A 16,854-nucleotide genomic window follows, 5' to 3' on the forward strand; every position below is an offset into this window, starting at 1 on the left:
TTCTCAAGCAATTCAAATATTAACATAACAATTAACTATTAAGTTCAGTTTATAGAAATACAAACCGTAATTCTCGAGTTTACTCGATATCCTCGTCCACTTTCTCTTTCCCCTTCTTCGATGACATTTTCAGTGCTACGTTAGCTACAGAAAAATTTACATTCTTTCAAAGTCATTAATATCACATTCTTAAGATTTCCATGTAACTTTTCCATAAATTCCAATTTAGTCCTTCCACCATAACCATTCTTTTTCTTCAAAATTAACTTAAGTTTTCATCTTTATACTTGCTTAAAATAAATTCCAGCTTTTCATATTCAACATAAAACTTAAATTCTGAATTTCTTTCAACTTAGTCCTTACTATGTTAAAACTTAACTTTGTCTTTATAATTTAATCATTTCCCACTTCTAACTTAAATTCCTATCAATAAAACTCATAATTCTTTAATTTGTTCAACTTAATCAACACATAAAAATTCATTAACTTCCTAACTTTTGATATAATTCATGTAGTACTCTTCTCTAGGATTCCATAAACTTCCAAGCTTCAAAATCCTTATTTCCCCTTTTTCTTTTCTTTTCTTTCCTTTCTTTTTCTCCTTCTTTCTCCCCTGTTTCATTTCTTCTCTGTTTCTTTCTATTCTTTTCTTTTCTTTTACTTTCTTTTATTTTATATATAATAATAATAATAATAATAATAATAATAATAATAATAATAATAATATACTTATATAATAAGTAAATCTACATGTATTTTACAAATGTACATATATTAATATTACACATGTCACTATAGATACCATACATTTGTCAACTTTTATTTATTTTTCACATAAAAATCTTATAATATAATTATTTAATTAATAAATACCTTTTATAAATAATAAATATCTATTAATACTTAAATACAAGTATTACAAGTCTCACGTATTTTTATTAATACACTTGTACCCAATCATTACCACACATTTGTCTTACTTTTATTTATTTATCATATAATATCAATTTAGTAATAATAAATACATTAATATTTACTTAAATAATAAGCAAATACATACATGTATTACAAATGTGTGTATTATATTTATTACACTTGTATTTTGTTTTTTTGCCATACACTTGGCACTCTCTTTTGGCTTATTTACTTATTTAGTCCTTTCAATTTTCTTTATTTTATAATTAAACTTTCACACTTCATTCAATTTAATCCTTTTATCCAATTATCCTTAATTTAAGCTAATTCACTTAATTAAACTCTAATTAACCACTCTCGTAAATATTTTTAATAAATATTTACGAATCAATTTTTCAGAAACGGAGACCCGAAAATACATTTTTCGGTAACAGTAAAATTCGGGTCATTACAATTCTCCTCCCTTAATAAATTTTGTCCTCGAAATTTTCCTGAAAAGAGTTGGGGGTACATAAATCTCACTGTTTCTCTCGGTTCCCGTGTGATTTCTTCAGTATTATGACTTCACTTTTCAAGGTAATACCTCAATCAATTATTTTTCTTCATACCATGATTTAGTTCAACTTTCATTATCCTTTGTCGAAGTAACATGTGGAAAATCTGATCTATATCTTCTGAGCACTAAATCTTGAAAAATCTCATAAATTTTCTATAACTTCAGACGTAAAACCAGTCAATATGTTGTCGGTTTGACTTTTCTGTGATTTCACATAGCCAAACAGATTGTGAGCTCAATTTCACCTTTTTAATCAAATCTCAGATTTTCTTCCAACATGCAACTTAAGAAATACTTTATCACTAGCAGAATATTTGATATACATAATTTCCATCTTTCAAAAGCTGCTATCGATCTATTTCAATCTCTTTCACTCTTCTTCAGTTTCACAAATCAAAACAACTCCACATATTCCCTTTCTCGCTACATCCAGTCAAATACTATGAAGTTTTACATTCACAATCATACAGAGCTTCATACAGTGCTGAAAACTATTATCGCGTACCCAGAACTTCTTATATTCATTCTAGAATCTGAATATAAACCATTTAGCTCAGTCAGAAATAATAGAAACTACCATACCATATAATCTGACAATCTTAGAAACCCATATTTCAGATAATTACTAAATAAGAAACTTATTCATACTAGAATAAAATATACAGACTTCGCCTTACCTTCGACGATTATTCAAATATCATCTTTCTTTTTCACGGACAGAGATAATTCCAGTTCAAATTCTGTAGAAATTCTATCCATTTCCACTTTGATATCATCAGTGATTGTAGTAGTTCTGAATTCTTCAGTACATCTTATGTTTCTAAATAACAGACAATAATCAGATTCAATTAGAAATTTTTCATCAAAAGTCATTTGTACACTATACCCACATAACTGGTAACTCGTTACCACATGTTTGTAAATGAAATATAAGTTAATATTGGTAATTATATAAATATGTTTTGGGTTATAGCTATTAAATGGTATATTTTGGTTAAAATTAGTATAATCTTATTTTTAGTTCAAATGGTGGTTTTCGAATTAATTTGGATATTATGGTTAAAGTATTTATATAAATAAATAGGTCAGGTCATTAGATTGATTAATTTATGAAATATATGTTATTTAATTGCGTAATGTTTATATTTGAACTAAAATGACTGGTAATTCTCTATAACCCTATTTCGGTACCGGATAAGGGTTTGGGGGTGTTACAATACTGTGGTTTTTCTTGAGGTTGAAACATGCAGTTCAAACAAAAGAGACTCAAGCCAAACCACCTCTGTAATTGTATGAGCTAGCCTTCTATATTCAGCTTCTACTGTTGACCTGGAGACAATCTGTTGCTTCTTTGATCCCCAAGCTATAAGGATACCCCCAAGGAACACACAAAACCCTATAGTAGACCTTTGATCATCAACATCAGTTCCCCAATTTGCATCAGAATAGCTAAAAAAATCCAAGTTAGCAGCTGTAGTAAAGTGAAGACCATAGTCTATAGCACTTTGAAGATACCTAAGGGTGCATTTGATAGCCTTGAAATGCTGATCAAAAGGTCGATGCATGAACTAATACACTTTATTCATAGCAAAAGTAATATCTGGTCTGGTGATGACCACATACTGGTGAGCTCCCACAATGCTTCTATACTCAGACTTATTCCTAATTGCACAGCCAATATATTGAGACAAGTTGGATGAAGTGACCATGGGTGTAGGTGAGCCATTTGCATGATTTATTCGAGCCTTTATTAGAAGATCAAGAACATATTTGTGCTTGTTTAAAAACAATCCATCAGTAGTGGAAGTTACTTCAATACCAAGGAAATAACTGAGGCCCTAAATCCTTCAAGGAAAACTGAATATCCAAGGTTGAAACAAAGCTATTGGTGCTGTCTTGATAATTTCCAGTGACAATTATGTCATCTAATACTAGAACATACAAAAGCGCCCCCTCAGTTTTCCTAACAAAGAGAGAACCATTTGACTTAGCCAAAATAAAGTGGAAATAGAGCAAAAAATCTAGTAGCTTGGCAAACCAAGCCCTAGGAGCCTGTTTAATATCATACAATGCTTTCTTCAACTTGCACACCAACGATCGGTCATTATGGTTCTACTCAAAGCTAGGAGGTTGAACCATATAAATCTCCTCAAACAAGTCATCATTGAGGAACACGTTGTTGATATCCAACTGTTTTAGCTACCAGCCAAACTTGACAGCCAATGTCAAAATAACTTGAATTGTTGTTGGCTTCGCAACTAGACTAAAAGTGTCTTGAAAGTCAATACTTGCCTACTGAAGATAACCCTTAACTACCAATCAACCCTTGTAGCGAGAAATAGTGCCATCTGAACGATGTTTGAGTTTGAACACCCACTTATAGCCCACGACACTTCGTTTTACAGGTAAAGGAATCAAATCCCATGTGTTATTTTTCAACAGAGCGTCATACTTTTGCTGAGCTACTAGTTTCCACTCTTTGCTAGCAAAGGCTTCTTCAATTGTGACAGGCTCAGTCTCACTTAACTCAGTAGGGAATAACTTGGGCTTAAAAATGCCACTTTTGGACCTGGTTTACATAGAATGAAAGTTGGCAGGTAAGCCTGAGGAAGGATCCTAACTTGAAGGCACTGGGGGAATTACAACAGGAGTAGATTAAATTGAAGAATTAGCAGAATGGCTACTGCAAGTTTCATTCCCTAGTGAGAGGCTATCATCTAGCCTTAATATGAAGTCAGTAGATTCTAAGGGAAAATGACCACAAGGAGGAGCAGCAGACCCTAACACAGCTTATGAAATTTTCTGAGCTGAAGTAACAGACAAATTTGGAACACCAAATCGAGGCTGATCCACAGAAGAGACGATAATTGGAACTTGAAACTGCTAATGCTAGAACCTAGGCTAAGTGCAAGAAGTGACAGAACCACCACTTGAGCCAATAGAACTGGTAAAAAGAAATCAGACTTCATCAAACACCACATGCCTAGAGACAAAGATCCTACTAGTATCATCAGGACATTTGTATCCTTTGTGAACAAGATTGTAGCCAAGGAACACGCAAGGCCTAGAACGATATTGGAGCTTATGAGTATTAAAAAGTCTTAGATAAGGATAGCACCTACAGCCAAACACTTTTAAATACATGTAGCTAGGCACAGTCTTATGCAACACCTCATAGGGTGACGTGCCAGTGAGCACTGATGTGAGAAGTCTGTTGATAAGATACACGTCACTAATGAAAGCTTGAGACCAAAGATGCATAGGCATATTAGCCTGAGCCAGCAAAGTCAGACCAGTATCAATTATATGCCTATGTTTCCTCTCTACCAAGCTATTTTGTTCAGAGGTATGAGGAAAAGAGAGTCGATGATGAATCCCCAACTGAAATAAGAAATTTGGAAAAGAATGAAATTTTCCACCCCATCAGTTTGAAAAACATTTATTTTACATCCAAATTCAACTTCAACAAATTTCTATAGATGTAACGACCCATATTTCACGGGCACCGGAAAAGTGAATTTAAGGCCTCCGTCTTAGGAAAACAAGTCCGTAAATATTTATTAAAAATATTTACGAAGTTAGTTATGGGTAGAATTAGATTTTGATTAGGTGAATTTAGTTTAATTAGAAGTAATTATTAAAAAGGGCTAAATTGAATAGAGCGTTGATAAACCGTAATTTATACATATTTTTACCCCATGTTTAATGCATTTTATGGATGATTTCCCATTAGAATTGGTTAATTCGATGCTTTTAATGCTTTAATTTCATGTTTTATATTTAGGAGAGTATAGAAGAGCGAAAGGAACGAGAAACAGGCCCAAAAAGGAGAAAATAGGCCAAGGTACGAAATCAACACGGCTTGGACCACCTCACACGGGCCGACCACACGGCCGTGTCAAGTTGGTAGGCTCGAACATGACCTGAAGTAATTGAACAGGGGCGTGTCACACGGGCGTGTCCCTGCTGAGCCCAAGTTAAGTCCAATTCGGAAAAAGGCTAATTTTGAGGGCTCTTAGGCATTCCAAAGCCTATAAATACACCCTAGAGAAGGAAGGAAAGGCACACAGAGAATAGGGAGTAAGGAATTACTTCAAGGAAGCTGATTGATCCATCTCAGAAGCCGAATTCATTACCAAGACTGAAGATCTCTCCTAAATTTCCTTTCAGGAGTTTTGGGTTTTCTTTATGTTTTGTATTCTTTATCATTCTGATATGATTTCTTATTTAGATATGAACTAAAACCCCTAAATACCTAAGGGGAATGAAACCTAAGACCAATCTTGTTATTATTTTCTAAATCGTATGATAAATATTTAACTTGTTCTTAATTATGTGTTCTTAATTCTTGTTTGATATCCCAGGATACTGATTCAAGATAAGCTCTTATTTAGAGAAGGAATAGACCCTGTCTAAGAGTACATTTGTCATAATTAAGCGGAGTTGATTGCGCGCCTAGACATAGAGTGACAAGATTTTGCCAGATTAGGGTGAAACTTAATAAGGGGATCCATAGATCGAGTTAATGCAACCCTAGAGTATTAATTAGAGAAAAGTCTCAATTATTCAATCTAGGGATTAGACGTTGTTAATCTTGAGTAGGGATAATAACATAACTTAGGGATCTCTACGGAACAAGTTGAATGAATAAATCGTCCGATTCGGAGCCAGAATAACAAGTAAAGTCTAGGTGGATTTTTCTTTAGGTATTGTCTTAAGTCAATCGATTTTCCCCAAAAGCAATTCCCCAATTCTTTTCTTTGTGAGTTCTTAGTTTAGATAATTAGTTAGTAAAAACAGAAACCTCTCTATTCTTAGGCCAGATAATAAAAAGACAGTCATTACTAGTATTTTTAGTTCCTTTGGGTTCGACAATCCGGTCTTGCTAAAACTATACTACTGTTTGATAGGTACACTTCCCTACATCGCAGTAATAGTTAGTTCAAGAACGAATAATTATAAATATTTAAAACCTATCACGAAATCACGGATCAAGTTTTTGGCGCCGTTGCTGGGGAACTAAGATATTAGGAACGCTCAATTTTTATTACTTTAGCCATTTATTTTTCTTACAATTTAATTTTATTATTATTATTATTATTATTATTATTTATTAATTTACTTTTTCCTTCTCTTGGTAGGTTTTTATAGTTTATGACTAGAAGAAACCCGTCAGGACTACTACTTTTTGAAGAAGAAATCGATCATACTGTTCACAGAAATCAAAGAGAAATAAGATGAAGCTTACAATACACAGAGAACGAGCAATAAGATGATACTCAACCCCCAACAGAAGAGATGGCTGAAAACCAAGGCAATCAGCTACCTTCTGCAATTGCGGCTAATCAAAATTCTACTCCACGGATTGCGGGTAATCAAAATCCTACTCCACGGACTATGTATGATTATGATAAACCTTCTTTAACAGGAATTGAATCAAGCATAGTTAGACCTGCTGTAGCTGCAAATACTTTTGAATTAAAACCTAAAACTATTCAAATGATACAGCAATTTGTTCAGTTTGATGGTTTGCAGGATGATGATCCTAACACTAATTTAGCCAATTTCTTGGAAATATGCGATACATTTAAAATTAATGGTGTTTCTGATGATGCCATTCGTCTTCGGCTATTCCCTTTTTCATTGAGCAACAAAGCTAAACAGTGGTTGAACTCGTTACCACGAGGGTTAATTACTACTTGGAAACAAATGACTGAAATTTTTTTTACTAAAATATTTTCTGCCGGCTAAAACGGCTAAATTACGTAATGATATCTGTTCTTTTGTGCAGATGGATTTAGAAACACTCTACGATGCATGGGAGAGAGACAATGATCTTTTGAGAAGGTGCCCTCACCATGGGTTACCGCTTTGGCTCCAAGTTCAAATATTCCACAATGGTCTGAATCCTTCGACTCGGCAAATGGTTGATGCAACTGCTGGAGGTACCATCAATAATAAAACACCTGAAGATGCTTCTGAGTTTATAGAGGAGATGTTACTGAATAACTATTAGTGGCAAGTCATGAGGACAAAGTCAACGAAAATAGCCGGCGTGTATAACGTCAATTCGGTCACCATGCTCTCTAATCAGGTAGAACTCTTAAATAAAAAGATTGATGGTTTTCTTAGTTCTTCACAGGTTCACCCAGTGATGCAGTGCGAAGCAAGTGGAAGTGGAACAAGCCATTCGGAATACCAACCTTATGGCCACAATATGGATAACGAGCAATTAAATTACATGGGTAATAATCCTCGACCTTAAAACAATCCATATAATAACACTTACAATGCAGGTTGGAGGAACCATCCCAATTTCTCGTGGGGCGGTCAAGGAAATCAAGGACCACAACATCCTTCGGGTTTTCAGCAACCACCCTACCAACAAGAAAAAAAGCCGAACCTTAAAGAGATGCTCTCAAAGTTTATATCGGTATCAGAAACCCGTTTCTAAAATACAGAGACAACACTTAGAAATCAACAAGCGTCAATCCAAGGGCTCGAAACTCAGATAGGCCAGCTTTCCAAACTAATCTCCGAACGACCACAAGGTAGTTTGCCAAGTAATACTGAACCCAACCCAAGGGAACAGCTCAACGCGATTAATGCTCAAAATGAAAAAGGATTTGTGGAGCCTGAACCAGAACCGAGGCAAGAAACTATAGTAAGCAAAGGTCAATGTGAGGTAGATCAAAATACAAACAAATTGGTGAATGTCGAATATAAACCTCGTGTGTCATACCCCAACGCAACAAGAAAAGACCGCTCAGATGAACAATTTGGTAAATTTCTTAAACTCTTAAAAAAATTACATATTAACTTACCTTTTATTGAAGCCCTATCGCAGATGCCAAACGCAATAAAATTATTAAAAGAGCTTTTAGCAAATAAGTGAAAATTGGACGAGGCGTCGCATGTGGAGCTAAACGCAGTGTGCTCAGCTATTCTGAAAAATAAACTACCGAATAAACTAAAAGATCCAGGGAGTTTTACGATTCCTTGCTTAATTGGTAGTTTAGATGTTAATAATGCATTAGCTGATTTAGAGGCTAGTATCAACGTCATACCTTATAAAATGTTTAAACAACTAGGTCTCGGGAAACCCAAACAGACTAGGATGAGCATTCAATTAACAGATAAAACTATAAGATTTTCTAGGGGTATTATTGAAGATTTGCTAGTAAAAATCGATAAATTTGTATTTTCCGTTGACTTCATTGTTTTAGACATAGAGAAGGATAGCAACACTCCTTTAATTTTAGGAAGGCCCTTTTTAGCAACTGCTAAAACAATTATTGATGTTGGCACAGGTGAGCTCACGCTTCGCGTAGGAGACGAAACAATCACCCTTCAAGCTCGCAATTCTGACAACACATCGGAAATTGAAGGTAATCGTCTAAACCATTCTATTAAAACTGACCACATGATATAACCCACTTTGTAGAAGATAAGTCTGAAAGAAGCACATGAGCCACTCTCAAACAATAGTAAAACATCTATTCATGAAGAACGAAGGCTGCAAATAGAGGAGCTAAATGAATGGTGAACACATAAATAAAGAACACACGATAAACCGAAACTACACCAGAATAATCTTGACACCTCTCCAAATCAACTTAAAGTTAGAGATAAAGTCTTATTAGATGCCACAGATCCCCACATTGTCACTACCACATCAAATGAAGAAATCCCTCTTACGGTACTCAGCATTTTTCCATTCGGTACAGTAGAGGTGAATCATCTCAAGTTCGGCACTTTTAAGGTAAACAACACCCGTTTAAAACCTTATTTTAAGATTGATAGTAGGAATGAGGAGTATAAACTCCTCGAACCACCATGATCATTCAACGGAGAGGTAAGTCGAGCTTAAACTATAAATAAGCGCTTCTCAGGAGGCAACCCGAGCAGTAACTGTATTAACTTCTTTAAAAATTTAGTCTTCAACATCTAACTTACTAACAGAGCTCTCGAATACAGGTTTTCCATAGAGACACGGCCAAGCACACGGGCGTACTTATGGCCGTGTGAAAACAGGGCAAGGATTTTTCCAAACACGGGCTACGATAAAATGTCACGGCTGTGCGACATGGCTGTGGTCGAACCTGCCAAAACAACACGGGTGTGCGACACGTCCGTATGAAAGACCAGTGGTTGAAACTGAGAAACTAGCACGGGCGTGTGACACGCCCATGTCTAACACTTGTGGTCAAACCTGTTAGATTGACACGGGCGTGGGGCTCGCACACACGGGGGTAGAAGAAGCGAATGAAGCTAGACACGATCGTGCGACACGGCCGTGTGAACCCACACGCCTAAGGTACACGGGCGTGGGATGAATTTCAGACGGGCCCAAATAGGAACAACACGATACACACGGGTAAAAATTGGAGAACACAGACGTGTACCCTGGCCGTGTGGCCTAAAATCTATAAATACCCTGTACTATTCACTTTCTTCCCCATTTAAAAACCCTAACCCTAGCCGCTGCAAGTTCACACGGACTCTCTGCCACGCCCGTGCGCAGCCTCCAACACCGTTCTCGACGCCCAATCTCTTCCCTTAGCGTTTGTTTACGCCTTTTTCTTTTATTTCACTGATTTATAATGCTAGTTATCATATTAATCTATATTTTTCATGTTATTTCCATATTGATAATCATATAAATTTCATTTATCAGTCAAGCTATCATCTTTCTCAAGTTTAAAATCTTACTCATTACATGATTCCTACACTTCATTTAAGTAGTTAGAATTGAATATTCATGGCTAGGATATTGGAAATAATCATGCATATTGTGTTGACATCTCTTTTCATTCATCTAGTATTTTGCATTCCATTCTTTACCATTTTTACTTATAAAACCATGCTAATGACACAAAGACATGGGTCATTGAACTTATTGTTTTAATTGAATTTAGTTGTTGTGGCTAAATATATTTATGCATTTTCCTTTTCGAATTTAGTCGCATTCCTTTTATATATTATTAATTTTCTACTCATCAAAGACGAATTGATGTTTCTACTTTCAGGTATACAATGTCGTTTTCAAGAGGAAAAGAAACCGCTGTACCTGCTTCAAAGAAGAGGAAGGGAGCGTCCTCTTCCGCGGGTCCAACCGCAAAAATTTGTCACCCTCTCCTACAGTTCCCCCGTGGGCCCTAGGAAGAACTTTTCCAAATACTTCAGGCCTGACCTTTAATTACGGGCCGCTGCATCGACTGGGCTGCCGTAGAACAAGTTCAGTTGGCTGATGCGATTCGAGCCCTCCTAACCACCGACCTTTGAGAACTATTTTTTGGGATCATCGAGCCAACATACCCTGAGCTCACGATGGAACTATGCTTAATATTCCATCTTCAGACTATAATGACGAACTACGATGATCCTGGCACAGTCTAATTTCACCTAGGCAGATTAATCCGCCAGCTAAGCGTCCCAAAGTTCGGTGCTGCACTGGGTTTATATACGGAGGATTTCAAGAAAGAGAATGACTTAGATGCTCTCACTCGCCACATACATTTCTCTCCCTCGAAGTGCTGGCACACTTTGGCCCCTGACGCAGCCTCCTAAATCCTAGCCACTCCAAGGCATCAGTTCTCCCACCTTCCTTGAGATGTCTACATGCTATTTTGGCTCACACGATTACAGGAAGGTGAGAGAGTACGGGCGTCGTCAACACTCACGACGCCTACTTTTTATAGTGTTCGACCTTACCTATTTCATCGCCCTCACGATTCAGCACCAGACGGAGCAGCATCGGAAATGGGTCATCTCTATTGGCCCCTACGTAACTTGACTGGCGCTACATTTTGGGCTCTTCAACACCGCGGCTCAAGAATCAGCCCTCACCTTCATTGGCCAGATGTCTCCACAAGGCATCTCGAGCACGCTTAGCATAAGGATGATCGAGAGGTGCCAAGGAACCTACCCTCCCTAGTATCGTTTCGCCTAATCCACCGAGGAGGAGGCCTACGAGGACATTCCTGATGATGTCCCTCTACAGCACGAGGACCCACCGACTTAGCCGCCACCACCCTCTCGTCCAGTTCATGCGGCGACTTCATACGCTGACATCTCTGAGCGCCTCACTCGATTCAAGCAGCAGTGTTTTCAACGATTTAACAACATTGATGCTAATCTACAATAGATTTGTCAGCACCTCCACATCTCATCGCCAGTTCCACCTCGCGAACCATCCAGCGATGAAGATGTTTAAAAACATTTATTTATAATTTTATGTTTTTTTAATTTTTATTAAAACTACTTTTTATTTTTGTTAGATTTTAGAATTTTATTCTTAATTCTTAATTTCGGTTATTTCTTTATGAGTAATTATTCTCCCTAATATCCCCTAAAAAGTTCCTGATTTTATCACAGTTATATAGAGCTTTTAAGCTAATCATCACATAGAAACTAAAACTCCACCGGGAAAGGTTCTCCACGACTACCATGTCCTGTTCGACCACGACCATAGCTACCACTAGATATAATGTTCTTTTCGTGCAAGACTTATGGACTAATGAACCTCTACGACCGCCAGAATATCCACCTCCATTCTCGAATCGATTACTCTCCAAAACTCCAGTTCGAGGAATTCATCATACAGGAAGTCTCACTTCTCTTCTCTCTTTTTCTTATACTTTAATATCTATCTTTGTACATTGAGGGCAATGTACGTCTCAAATGTGAGGGATATTTATTTCATTATCAGAAAAATCCCTGAATTATTGCCTAGTTCTCTTGAAAAGCTTTCATATCATATTTAGGATAAATTTTAATTGATTTATGATTTTGATTAATATATTTTGAATTAAAACATAGGAAATTATGCATTGATTATTTAAACTTTGAGACATTAGAGAATCAAGCATGATGAGTTGATTTTTAAGAATTTAAAATCTTAGGTTGTTTCCCCAAAGTTTAGGTATTACTTTGAGTTGGAATTCACAAGTTTTTAAATATCAAAAAGCCATACTTTTTGTGAGATTTTTGAGCCTTTTGAGCATCTAATTCTTTTTATGCTCACTTTTATTATTGCTTTGAGTGCGTCAGTATTGAACTGTTTTTCTAAAACTTGCTTGATTATACATGTCGAGACCACACCATTTGATTTGATATGTCAAAATGATTAAGGCACTTAGGATTAACCTACTCATGCCATGAAAAGCCTACCTCCATGATTAACCCCTATTAAACCCCCTTGAGCCTAACAAGCCATTCATTGTATTATCCTTAATTTTAACCTTTAATACATTATTGTTGAAATCCCCTAAATTAATCTCTATTTTTGTCGAGATTTAAGTTGAATGGATTGCTTAGCTATGTCTTGTTCTTAATAGTTAGTCTATGTTATGTAACTTGTTCTTAAAAAAAAACTATGTATACATATTAGTAATTCCATATTCTGAGAAGAAGCTCTGTTGTACGTAAGTGAAGATTAACTTTTTTTCTAGTTAGGCAATTTTTTAATTCAATCTCGATTTCAACCATTTCTTTCAACTTGTGACCACACCCCCTAACCAAGCCTCATTACAACCTTCTAAAGACCTTTTGATTGATATATCATCTTAAATTATAGTGGTGGAGATTTGATTTTCATGCAAGCCTATGGTAATGACTTTTCATTATTGACTATTGAGTGCTTCATTTATTGTCCATAAACACCTCGAGTGATTTGAGTGAATCATTAGTGAGGATGTAAAACTCTGTGATATTCTGAATCAAAGGTAATTACTTAGACGAGGGGAGGCACCTATGTTTACATGACTAAATATTCAACTTGGAATGTTTGAAACTTTATTGTTCTTTTAGTTGAATTCTCAATGTATGATTACCTATGGATTGTTTTGAGATATTATCGATAGAAATTATAAGTTGAGAAGAATTTATTTTGATTATGAGTTGAGAATTTTGCTTGAGGATAAGAAAATGCTTAAGTGTGGGGGTATTTGATAAACCGTAATTTATACATATTTTTACCCCATGTTTAATGTATTTTATGGATGATTTCCGATAAGAATTGGTGAATTCGATACTCCTAATGCTTTAATTTCATGTTTTATACTTAGGAGAGCGTAGGAGAGCGAAAGAAACGAGAAACAGGCCAAAAACGGAGAAAATGAGCCAAAGTATGAAATCAACACGGCCTGGACCTCCTCACACGAGCAGACTACACGGCTGTGTCAAGTTGGCAGGCTAGAACACGGCTTGAAGTAATCGAACACAAGCGTGTCACATGGACGTGTCCCTGCCGAGCCCAAGTTGAGTCCAATTTGGAAAAGGCTAATTTTGTGGGCTCTTAGGCATTCCAAAGCCTATAAATACACCCTAGAGGAGGAAGGAAAGACACATAGAGAATAGGTAGTAAGGAATTACTCCAAGGAAGCCGATTGATCCATCTCAGAAGCCGAATTCATCACCAAGACTGAAGATCTCTCCTCAATTTCCCTTCAGAAGTTTTGGGTTTTCTTTATGTTTTGTATTCTTTATCATTCTGAGATGATTTCTTATTTAGTTATGAACTAAAACCCCTAAATACCTAAGGGAAATGAAACCTAAGACGAATTTTGTTATTATTTTTTGAATCGTATGATAAATATTTAACTTGTTCTTAATTATGTGTTACTAATTCTTGTTTTGATATCCCAGGATACTGATTCAAGATAAGCTCTTATTCAGAGGAGGAATAGACATTGTCTAAGAGTACATTTGTCATAATTAAGCGGAGTTGATTGCGCGCCTAGACATAGGGTGACAAGATTTTGCCAGATTAGGGCGAAACCTAATAAGGGGATCCATAGATCGAGTTAATGCAACCTTAGGGTGTTAATTAGAGAAAAGTCTCAATTATTCAATCCAGGGATTAGACGTTGTTAATCTTGAATAGGGATAATAACATAACTTAGGGATCTCTACGGAACAAGTTGAATGAATAAATCGTCCGATTCGGAGCTAGAATAACAAGTAAAGTCTAGGTGGATTTTTCCTTAGGTATTGTCTCAAGTCAATCGATTTTCCCCAAAAGCAATTCCCCAATTCTTTTCTTTGTGAGTTCTTAGTTTAGATAATTAGTTAGTTAAAACAGAAACCTCTCTATTCTTAGGCTAGATAATAAAAAGACAGTCATTATTAGTACTTTTAGCTCCTTTGGGTTCGACAATCCGGTCTTGCTAAAACTATACTACTGTTCGATAGGTACACTTGCCTACATCGCGATAATAGTTAGTTCAAGAACGAGTAATTATAAATATTTAAAATCTATCACGAAATCACGCGATCAAGCGTAAAAGGTTAATTTTAAAATAGAAAAAAATGATAAGGGACTAAATTAGTAATTAAACCAATTTAGTGACATGAGTAAGATAGAGAATAAATACATGTGTATTTAAATTATTAATACAAATGTATGTTATATATTTACTTATAAATTAAGTAAAATATATTTATTTATTTATTTATTTATTTATTATTATTATTATTATTATTATTATTATTATTTACAAATGGTGACAATTGTATGGTGATAAATTAACACATGTGTACATGTGTGTATAAATACACATGTATTATTTTTATTTGTTATTATATAGATAATTTATAATTAAATATTAATTAAGTAAATAATGTAATAAAATAAAGGATAAAAGAAAAAGAATAGAAAAGGATACAAGGAAGTCACGAAATTGGGGAAAGGAAAGAAAGGAAAGAAAAGAAAAAGAGAGAATTAGGGTTTTAATGCTTAAAGTTTTAATTGGTAAGTTTAATTAAGCCATTTTCTTGTGATTTTGATGTTTTTGAAGTCCTAGAGTTGAATACTTTTGAGTTTATGTGGAAATATTGAAAATTAATAGATTTTTGAAAAGGGTTTATGTTGAGAAAATGATGAAATTATGGATCAAATTGATAGAATCATTTATTAGAATTGATTAGAGGACTAAATTGTAAACTAGGCTATAAGTTTTGAGTTGATGGGCTAAATTGAAAGAAGTTTGAAATTATGGTAAAATGATGAAAATTTGATGGTTATATTTAAGTTTTGATGGAAATTAAATAAGAAAATGATGTGAATTGTAAAAAGGAAGAAGATGAAAATGGTTAGGACAAATTTGGGATTTAGATAAAAGTTGCATGAAAAGTTATTAATTTATATAAAATATGTGTGTTATTAATTAATTGTATTTATGCTAATTTTCATAGCAAACAAGGAAACTGAGACGTCGAATACGAAGGGAAAAGAAAAAGTGATCGAGGAATAGCTTGAGAAAAATATCGATTTGTATTATCATAATTCAAGTTATTTCTTATTAAATGTTTTATTTTAATATATGTGTATGGAATTTGAATGTGAGGTAAATATTATGTAACACTCCTTACCCGAGACTGTTGCCAGAATCGAGCACGAGGCATTACTAAACTTAATCTATCCCTTAAATAGGTTTAAATTGTTTATTTAAGCTTTTCGGAATGTGCTGCCATTCTGCGTCGTAGTCGCCTAAAAATTCATATCTTGAGTTTCGAAACTCGAAATTAAGATCCGCAAATTTTTCCCGAAACTAGACTCATATATCTATCTACTAATTTTTTTAATAGATTTTTGACTTGGCCAATTAGTACAGTTTATTAGTTAAAGTTTCCCCTGTTTCAAAACTCGACTGCACTAATCTCTTGTTACTACAAACCATGTTTCTTCCTGTACAAAATTCATATCTCTAAGACGTTTATTTCTCTTAAAACTAGACTCAACAAGGATTATAACCATATAAAGTATACCTTCTAATTAGTTTTTTACAATTTATGGTGAATTTCCAAATTTGAAACAGGGGGTCCAGAAATCGCTCTGACCCTGTTTCACTAAAACTCAGATATATCATGAAATATAATACCTTTACCTATTTTTCTTATTCCATAAGAAAATAGACATAATAAGATTTAATTTCATATATTATTCATCTTCAAAATATGTTTCTACAATTTTTAGTGATTTTTCAAAGTTACGTCATTGCTGTTACTTGAATCTGTTTTTAGGTTACTTTCACATTTTCATAATTTTCATGTGATAATCACCATTCAATCATACATATTAATAAACATGCATATCATCGGCCATTTTATTAGCTAATCACTAGCAAGTATTTACACATCATTCATTGTTCATATTATACCAAAAGTGGCTAAGTTTCTATACATGCCATGCACAAAACAAAACGTCTAATTATACCGAGTTATTTCTTTGATAGTGTGATCGGCCTCCGACGTTTCCTTCGATCCCGAGTGGCTAGATAAGTACTATAAGAAGAAGAAAATAAAGAGATTAAGCACTAGGCTTAGTAAGCTTACAAGCAAATAAATCACAACATTCAACATAATGGATAATTATGCATAAT

The 16,854-nt window shown here is 34.9% G+C and overlaps 1 non-coding gene across 1 annotated transcript; it reads right to left on the reverse strand.

Moving 5' to 3' along the window:
• Window positions 1-7,229: 7,229 nt before the first annotated feature.
• On the reverse strand, window positions 7,230-7,336 carry LOC128290867 (small nucleolar RNA R71). Its single transcript, XR_008280649.1, has one exon. It is a non-coding gene; the product is annotated as a small nucleolar RNA R71 (small nucleolar RNA).
• Between the last annotated feature and the right edge of the window lie 9,518 nt (window positions 7,337-16,854).

Source organism: Gossypium arboreum, chromosome 3 (genome assembly GCF_025698485.1).
Source record: "Gossypium arboreum isolate Shixiya-1 chromosome 3, ASM2569848v2, whole genome shotgun sequence".
In the NCBI taxonomy this organism is placed as follows: domain Eukaryota; kingdom Viridiplantae; phylum Streptophyta; class Magnoliopsida; order Malvales; family Malvaceae; genus Gossypium; species Gossypium arboreum.